Here is a 9,588-nt window from a genome sequence, read left to right on the forward strand (position 1 = left end):
AGATACATAATTGTTGGGGGGGTCAGAAAAAAATAGTAATTTAAAACAAATTTCCTGCATTTCTACACCACCTAACCTCTTCGATTAAGTCAAGAAACAGCAACCCTGTATAATGTTAACCAAAAATGTAAAATTATGTTATATTACTAGATTTCAGCATTGAGCTGCTTACATTCATGATTTTGCATAGGCATACTAACCTAAAAACCTATTATTGGGAATCGCGAGAAAGTTTCAGAGCGACAGACACAGAGCGTCCCGTAACCATAGCAACTCACTCTCAATCCTGCCTGCGTGAGCAAGGCGCGAGAGGAGAGGGAGAGACGCAGAAGTGCCGCTGACTGAGATTACTCTGAGCACCATGCATGGGAATAAATTACAATATAATAGATTTGTGTATATTTCTCGCTATTCAGATGGTCTGAATAACTCTCTGCTGCACGGTGCTGCTCTGTCTCGTCTGTCCGTGCGCTGTCAGCGTCTCTTTTCACGCCGCGACGTCATCAGTTATGAATTTGTTTTTCACCGCGTGAGAAAAATGGACTTGTGGCGTGAGAGCGTGTGAAAAATGTCTATTGCGTGAGTCTCACGGTCAATGCGTGAGAGTTGGCAGCCCTGTGAACTCGCTTGACATTATTATGTATGAAACTGCCAATCAGATTTATTTACTTATTAATCGAAGGTGCCGGAACGCCGTTCCGGATCGTTCCGGCCCACTTTAACTCCTGCCTATATCTGAAAAAAGCACAATGACCAGCAGGTCTAATGGAGTAGGCTATAGAGATGTAGTAGTCTTGTAGGTTTGAAACTTTAGTGATTCATCAGGTAGCTTAAATGGGGTTGTACCACTGTAAATACATGCTACATGCAACACTACCATGTCAAAGATATCTACAAAGTTGGCCTCAACCAGTTAGGTGCAGAGTAAGCAATGCAGTAATACTGCAATGTAGTCTTGTACGGGATTTATGGTAGGAGCATACATGAGCTCAAGTATATTTAGGACAGTTTTGGTGGGATCATGATGAGTGTGCTAAAACATGAATATGAGACCAATTGTGTTGTCATTGAAGTAGCTCCCTGTGTCTTACAGGGTTGAACAGAAAGTAGGTGAAGCTTGCTTACCTACAAATATATTCATGGCCATGTATGTGACTGAAAGACGTGATTACTGTATGTAATATGGTAAGATGTATGAATTTCCATGTAGTTCAAAGTTGGATAATATACAGTTTATGTTTTAGCAAAGTCAATACTTCATATACTTTGAGTGGTAGTTTGAAAATGTTTTCTTCAACAGAAAGTAGCATCATATGGTTAAGTTTGACATGGCACTATATGTGAGCAATTATTTTGTATTTCAAAGACATTTAATAATAACATAGTGTATACAGTGAAAATAGAATATAGTCAGGTACGTAGTTATGGATTTAGTGTAAAAGTGGAAAAAGTAACAAACAAGGTAATTTGTCATATTTGCTGTGAATATTTATTTAAATGTGTTGTGTCCATCATAAGGTTTTTGAGATGTGTATTCATGATTAGGCAAGTGTTGTTGGCTCAAGTTTATTGTTTGTGTCTTAAGCCCATGACCTAGTCCTAGGAATACAACGGCCAAAATAACATATCCAAAATGACTCAGGCATAGCCCATCAACCATAAGGCCTATATATCAGAATCAGAATCAGAATCAGGTTTATTGGCAAGTAAAGTTCACAATACAAGGAATTTGCCTTGGTATGTAGGTGCATACAATAAATATGGAGAAATAGAAAGTATAAGTAAAAAACACAACAAGAACTGTAAGTCAAAGTCAAGAAGATAAATACAAAAAACAAAAAGAGATATTGACAATACAGAATATGAAAAAATATCATAGAAAATTTGCAATATATCTGCTATTGAAGTGAAATGGAAAAGCTGTACAGTTAGTGCAGGAATGTGCAAAATATTGACCAGAGGAATGTTCACTGTACAGAATGCATAAATGTAACGCATTGAGTCAGATGTGGAGACTGTATGTTACTGTAGCGTGTAGTGTCTATGTGGGGGAGGGGGTAAGGGTTTGTGTCAGTGGGGGTCCCGGGCCTTGTTGATGAGGCCAGCTGCAGATGGGAAGAAACTGCTCTCGTGGCGTGAGGTTTTGGTCTTGATGGACCGCAGCCTCCTGCCAGAGGGGAGTTTTTCAAAAAGTTTGTGTTTAGGGTGGGAGGGGGCAGCCACAGTCTTTCCTGCTAGCCTCAGGGTCCTGGAGGCGTACAGATCCTGGAGAGAAGGCAGATCGCAGCCAATCACCTTCTCAGCGGAGCAAATGATACGCTGCAGTCTGCCCTTGTCCTTGGCAGCAGCAGCAGCGTACCAGATGGTGATGGAGGACGTGAGGATGGACTCAACGATGGAGGTGTAGAAGTGCGCCATCATCGTCTTTGGCAGGTTGAACTTCCTTAGCATCCGTAGGAAGTACATTCTCTGTTGTGCTTTTTTGGTGAGGGAGCTGATGTTCAGCTGGGTGATGATGGTGCGCAGGAAGCGGATGGACTCCACAGTGTCGACTGGGGAGTCTCTCAGGGTGATGGGGGTGAGTGAGGCCGGGTTCTTCCTGAAGTCCACAACCATCTCCACTGTCTTTACAGCGTTGAGCTCTAGGTTGTTCAGTCCGCACCAGGACACCAGGCGATCGATCTCCCGCCTGTAGGCTGACTCATCCCCACCATAGTTGAGCCCAATGAGGGTGGTGTCATCCGCGAACTTCAAGAGCTTGACAGACTGATGACTGGAGGTGCAGCTCTTGGTGTACAGGGAGAAGAGTAGAGGGGAAAGAAAGCAGCCTTGAGAGGAACCGGTGCTGATGGTCCGGGAGTCAGAGACGTGTTTTCCCAGCTTCACGTGATGCTTCTTGTCCGACAGGAAGTCTGTGATCCAACTGCAGGTGGAGTCAGGCACACTCAGCTGGGAGAGCTTGTGCTGTAGCAGAGCCGGGATGATCGTGTTAAAGCCAGAGCTGAAGTCCACAAACAGGATCCTGGCGTAGGTTCCTGAGGTGTACAGGTGCTGGAGGATGAAGTGGAGGGCCATGTTTACTGCATCGTCTACAGACCTGTTGGCTCTGTAGGTGAACTGCAGGGGGTCCAGGAGTGGGTCAGTGATGTGTTTGAGGAGTGACAGCACAAGGCGCTCAAATGACTTCATCACCACAGACATCAGGGCGAGGGGTCTGTAGTTGTGAAGTCCTGTGGTCCTTGTTTTTTTGGGGACGGGGATGATGGTGGAGGTCTTGAAGCAGGCTGGTATGTGGCATGTCTCCAGTGAGGTGTTGAAAATGTCTGTGAACACCGGAGACAGCTGATCAGCACAGTGCTTCAGGGTGGATGGAGAGACAGGAATCAGGTGGATCATGACGTGGTCAGAGTATTTTCTTATTTACTAGTAATAATAAAATGCAATATACACAGAATAAAAACAAAAGGTTGAAGTGATTTCAGTGGGGAGGATGTCTGATGTAATGAAGTACATCTGTGTTACAGTGGTCTGGTGTTGAATGTGTTCTTCTGAAATGAAAGGAAATATGTGTTAGTAACTAGAATACAGAAAGTTCTACACTACCTTGTACACACTGAAAAAATAGAAATACATAGTAGAAATCTTTCATGAATTTACCCACACAGTCACCATCATGTACAATACAATTCATAATAATGAAGATACAAGCTTGGACATTAATGTAAACCTGTGTGCACTTCAATAGATAGAGACACCCCATATGAAACAAGAAATTGTAACACTAGGCTTTACCAGTGACTTTTATAACCTTTACCTCAATGTGTTGTTGTTTTTGTATGCTGCTTGTCAGTGGAGCTGCTGCTGTTCTCTGTGTGGTCTTTACTGTTGTCATCTTTTAGTTTATCTGTATCAGCTGTCCTGTGCCTGAAAATAATGAGATAACACACTGCAGAGTCAGTTCTATCACAGAACCCTCATAGGCACCATCATGCATTGTACAATGTATAATAATGAAAATGTAAGCATGCGTATCAATGTAAAACTGTGTGCACTTAGATGAGGAGACCACATATCACAAAATGTACTGTGAGCAGTCTAAGCTTTTATGGTTCTGTGTTGGTGATTGTACAGTACACCATTGAAATAGTAGATGGCAGCTGCGTTCTTTGTTGGAAGTAATAACGGGAAATGTCATAGTGTTTACATTGTGTAAAGCTTGAGTTGTGGAATATTTCTCACTATGAATATAGTTACATGTGGTAGTCTTTCTAATTTGGGGATGAAGTGTTTTACAGATGTATATATTTGCATCACTCCACAGATTGTCTCTCAGCCAGTGGATACAGGTAGGAGGAAATATGAAGCAGGCCAATGATTGTCGTTCTGGGCATGCGTCACTTTATGTGTAGCTGAATTTTTGAAGAGGTGTATGTAAGATCATTTTCCCATGACCAGTGACATGTTGAATCTTTACCTCAATGTGTTCTTGTTTTGGTGTGCTGCTTCCTCACTGGGCTTTATCTGTATCCACTGTACCGCGCCTGAAAATAATCAGAGAACATCAGTAGTTCCATTAGTCCTAGTTGTTTTATCTAAAAATTAGTTTGTTTGTTGTTTATGTTGTGATAACATAGTTTATGGGAAATTGTGGAAATGGTGAAAACATGATTGGTTGTACAACATAGTAAAGAGAAAAATAGCAAAAGTTAGCATTAGACATTGTCTTCCCATCTGCACATTGGTATTTCTTTCCAGGAGGAAATGTACATTAGTAATGGTGACAAAAACATCTACGTAAGGGTTTAGCAGTGCTATTTTTCATAACCTTTATCGCAATGTTTGCTTGTTTGGGTATGCTGTTTCCTCAGTGGAGCTGTTGCCATTGTGGTGTTCACTGTGGTCTTTGCTGTCCTTTAACAGCTGTGCTGTGTCTGAAAAAAATTAGAGCAGATCAGTAGCTTCATTAGTCCGAACACTTTTACATTGTCATTAGTGAAATGTTTTTCTGGGCATGTGGCGGTAACATATTTTAACACATGAAACACACTGCATACTCACTTCTTTACCCACACACTCACCATCATGCACACTACAATCCATAATAATGAAGATATAAGCATGTACATCAATGTAAACCTGTGTGCAGTTGAATAAAGACACCCCAAGTGACATACTATATTGGGACACTAGGCTTTATCAGTAAAAGTCATAGCGTTTACCTGAATGTCTTCATGTTTTGGTGGGGTGCTTCCTTTGCTTCCTCACTGGAGCTGCCGCTGTCCTGTGTGGTGTTATAACATCTTGTAACACAAAATACACTGCAGACTCACTTATTTACCCACACAGTCACCATCATGCATAGTACAGTTCATTATAAAGAAGATATAAGCATACACATCAATGTAAACTTGTTTGTACTTAAATAGATACAAAAACCCCATATGACAAAATATATTGCGACACTAGGCTTTACCAGCGAAATTCATAACCTTTACCTCAATGTGTGCATGTTTTGGTGCACTGCTTCTTCACTGGAGCTGCTGCTGTCCTCTGTGTGGTCTTCACCATTGTTGTCCTCTTCCTTTATCTGTATCCACCGTCCTGTGTCTGAACATAATCAGTGAACATCAGTAGCTCCATTAGTTGTAGTCCTTTTATATTGACATTGGTGAAATGTTTCCCTGTCTATGTGGTGATAACATATTTTATGGGAAATTGCAGAAATAGCGAAAACATTATTTTGCACCATACTAAAGAGAAAAACTGCAACATTTAGCATTAGATGTTTTCCCATCTGCACATATCCATGGCTATACAGAAGGAAATGCACATTAGTAATGACAACAAGTGTAGCTGTCCTATTTTTCATAACCTTTATCTTAATGTTTGCTTACTTTGGCGCGTTGTTTCCTCACTGGAGCTGCTGCCGTCGTCGTCATGGTGTTCAATGTGGTGTTCACCTTGCTTTAACAGCTGTCTGAAAAAAATCAGAGTACATCAGTAGCTACATTAGTCCTAATCCTTTGACATCTTTATTAGTGAAATGTTTCTCTGGGCATGTGGTGATAACATATTTTAACACAAAATACACTGCAGACTCACTTATTTAGCCACATAGTCACCATCATGCAGAGTATAGTTCATACTAAAGAAGATGTAAGCATGCACATCAACGTAAACTTGTTTGCACTTACATAGATACAGAAACCCCACATGACAAAATATACTGCGACACTAGAATTTACCAGTGAAATTCATATCCTTTACTTCAATGTCTTCATGTTTTGGTGCACTGCTTCCTCTGCTTGCTCACTGCTTCCTCATCTGTATCAGCTGTCCTGCGTCTGAAAATAGTCAGAGAACATCAGCAGCTGAATTAGTCCCAGTCCTTCTTTTATACCGACATTAGTGAAATGTTTCCCTTGGTATGTGGTGACAATGTATTGTATGGGTAATTGTCAAAATAGCAAAAACATTAGTTTACAATAAAATATAATGAAGTGAAAAAATGCAACACTTATCATTAGACAATGTTTTTCCATCTGTACACTGCCATGATGCTTCTTGGTAAGCATGGTGTGGTGGCTGAAGTCTTTCTGCAGCTGTACAGAAGGAAATGCACATTAGTAATGAGAGCAAAAACAGGAAATTGTATTAAGTACATTGTACACTCTCTCAACTCGCAAACATGTAAACTGCACCGCACACCTTCCTTTATTTAACCACATTCATTATTATGTGTACTAGAATGCATAATATATACTGCAAGTATGTCCGTACACACAGCACATGACTAAATATGACACTGGCTAAGACACACTGGATGCAACAGTAGTCTTTACTAGTCATATTATTCATAGCCTTTACCTCAGTGTCTACTTGTTTTGGTGTGCTGCTTCTTCACTGGAGCTAATGTCAGCGGCAATGTGGTGTTCACTGTGGTCTTCATCTTCGTTTAACAGCTGTGCTGTGTCTGAAAAAAATCAGAACATAAGCAGCTGTATTAGTGCTAATTCTTCACTTATATCTACATTCATGACATTTTTTGGGGGTATGTGGTGATGACAAATTGTATGAGAAATTGTCAAAGTAGTGCAAATGTTATTTTATAACAAAATAAAAGGAAGAGAAAAAATGAACACTTAGCTTGAGATTTGTTTTTTTCCTGTCTGCACGCCGCCATGATGCTTCTTGGTAAGCATGGTGTGGTGACTACACTTTCTGTGGCTATACTAAAGGACACATATGTTAGTAATGGCAACAAAAACAGGAAACTGTATACATTATAATATACATAAATTCTTCAACATACAAATTATATTGCAAAAACTCTGTTCCACACATTAATCTTCATGTACACTATAATCCATCGTATTGATGATTTACTCATGCAATTACCTGTCAACATTTGTGCACTTAGCAGTCCTATTCATAATGTTTTACCTCAATGTCTTCTTTTGTTTTGGTGTGCTGTTTCATCACTGGAGCTGCTGCGTACTTTTTGTGTACTTTATGTTGCTTGATCTCATGTAGGCAGTGTGCCCCCTACACACTGCCATGATACTGATTGATAAGCAAGTTAATCTTGAAAAGAGCTGTAGTATAATTAATGACAAAGGAAGTCTGTCCAGCCAATATATAACACCCGCTGTACACTCAACATCCCCAACATGAGTGAATAATTTGTGATCTCACTCTCGATTTACACAACAATAAGCTAAAGGGACGGCTGACACTGCTGGCTTGAGACAGCCCGCTCAGCAGTTCAGAAACCGAACACCTAGAAGCAAATCATTGTACCAAGAGCGGAGAACAGTGCATCACTCCTCACTGAGTGACATGTCTGTACTATCATATGATCCTTGACTCTTGTCTTGATCATAAGATAGGATAAAGGTTTAATAGAAAAAAAAAAAAGTATGAACATTAATCAACAATAATAATGCAAAAGTCTACTGGAGCCTAAACAGATCATTGTGCCAGTATGAGCCCGCTGTACCCTGAACATCCCCAACATGAGTGAATAATTTGTGATCTCACTCTCGATTTACACAACAATAAGCTAAAGGGACGGCTGACACTGCTGGCTTGAGACAGCCCGCTCAGCAGTGCAGAAACCGAACACCTAGAAGCAAATCATTGTAACAAGAGCGGAGAACAGTGCATCACTCCTCACTGAGTGACATGTCTGTACTATCATATGATCCTTGACTCTTGTCTTGATCATAAGATAGGATAAAGGTTTAACAGAAAAAAAAAAAGAGCATAAACATGAATGCACAATAATAATGCAAAAGACTACTGGAGCCTAAACAGATCATTGTGCCAGTATGAGCCCGCTGTACCCTGAACATCCCCAACATGAGTGAATAATTTGTGATCTCACTCTCGATTTAAACAACAATAAGCTAAAGGGACGGCTGACACTGCTGGCTTGAGACAGCCCGCTCAGCAGTGCAGAAACCGAACACCTAGAAGCAAATCATTGTACCAAGAGCTGAGAACAGTGCATCACTCCTCACTGAGTGACATGTCTGTACTATCATATGATCCTTGACTCTTGTCTTGATCATAAGATAGGATAAAGGTTTAACAGAAAAAAAAAAGAGTATGAACATTAATCAACAATAATAATGCAAAAGTCTACTGGAGCCTAAACAGATCATTGTGCCAGTATGAGCCCGCTGTACTCTGAACATCCCCAACATGAGTGAATAATTTGTGATCTCACTCTCGATTTACACAACAATAAGCTAAAGGGACGGCTGACACTGCTGGCTTGAGACAGCCCGCTCAGCAGTGCAGAAACCGAACACCTAGAAGCAAATCATTGTACCAAGAGCTGAGAACAGTGCATCACTCCTCACTGAGTGACATGTCTGTACTATCATATGATCCTTGACTCTTGTCTTGATCATAAGATAGGATAAAGGTTTAACAGAAAAAAAAAGAAGAGCATAAACATGAATGCACAATAATAATGCAAAAGACTACTGGAGCCTAAACTGATCATTGTGCCGGTATAAGCCCGCTGTACTCTGAACATCCCCAACATGAGTGAATAATTTGTGATCTCACTCTCGATTTACACAACAATAATCTAAAGGGACGGCTGACACTGCTGGCTTGAGACAGCCCGCTCAGCAGTTCAGAAACCGAACACCTAGAAGCAAATTATTGTAACAAGAGCGGAGAACAGTGCATCACTCCTCACTGAGTGACATGTCTGTACTATCATATGATCCTTGACTCTTGTCTTGATCATAAGATAGGATAAAGGTTTAACAGAAAAAAAAAAAGAGTATGAACATTAATCAACAATAATAATGCAAAAGTCTACTGGAGCCTAAACAGATCATTGTGCCAGTATGAGCCCGCTGTACTCTGAACATCCCCAACATGAGTGAATAATTTGTGATCTCACTCTCGATTTAAACAACAATAAGCTAAAGGGACGGCTGACACTGCTGGCTTGAGACAGCCCGCTCAGCAGTGCAGAAACCGAACACCTAGAAGCAAATCATTGTACCAAGAGCTGAGAACAGTGCATCACTCCTCACTGAGTGACATGTCTGTACTATCATATGA

At 40.7% G+C, this 9,588-nt stretch overlaps 1 long non-coding RNA gene across 1 annotated transcript; it reads right to left on the reverse strand.

Annotated features, from left to right (window-relative positions):
- Positions 1 to 3,472: 3,472 nt before the first annotated feature.
- LOC139918851 (uncharacterized) lies at positions 3,473 to 4,912 on the reverse strand. Its single transcript, XR_011784980.2, has 4 exons — positions 4,826 to 4,912; positions 4,475 to 4,541; positions 3,815 to 3,924; positions 3,473 to 3,548 (listed from the first exon to the last, which is right to left on the reverse strand). It is a non-coding gene; the product is annotated as an uncharacterized LOC139918851 (long non-coding RNA).
- Between the last annotated feature and the right edge of the window lie 4,676 nt (positions 4,913 to 9,588).

Source organism: Centroberyx gerrardi, chromosome 4 (assembly GCF_048128805.1).
Source record: "Centroberyx gerrardi isolate f3 chromosome 4, fCenGer3.hap1.cur.20231027, whole genome shotgun sequence".
In the NCBI taxonomy this organism is placed as follows: Eukaryota; Metazoa; Chordata; class Actinopteri; order Beryciformes; family Berycidae; genus Centroberyx; species Centroberyx gerrardi.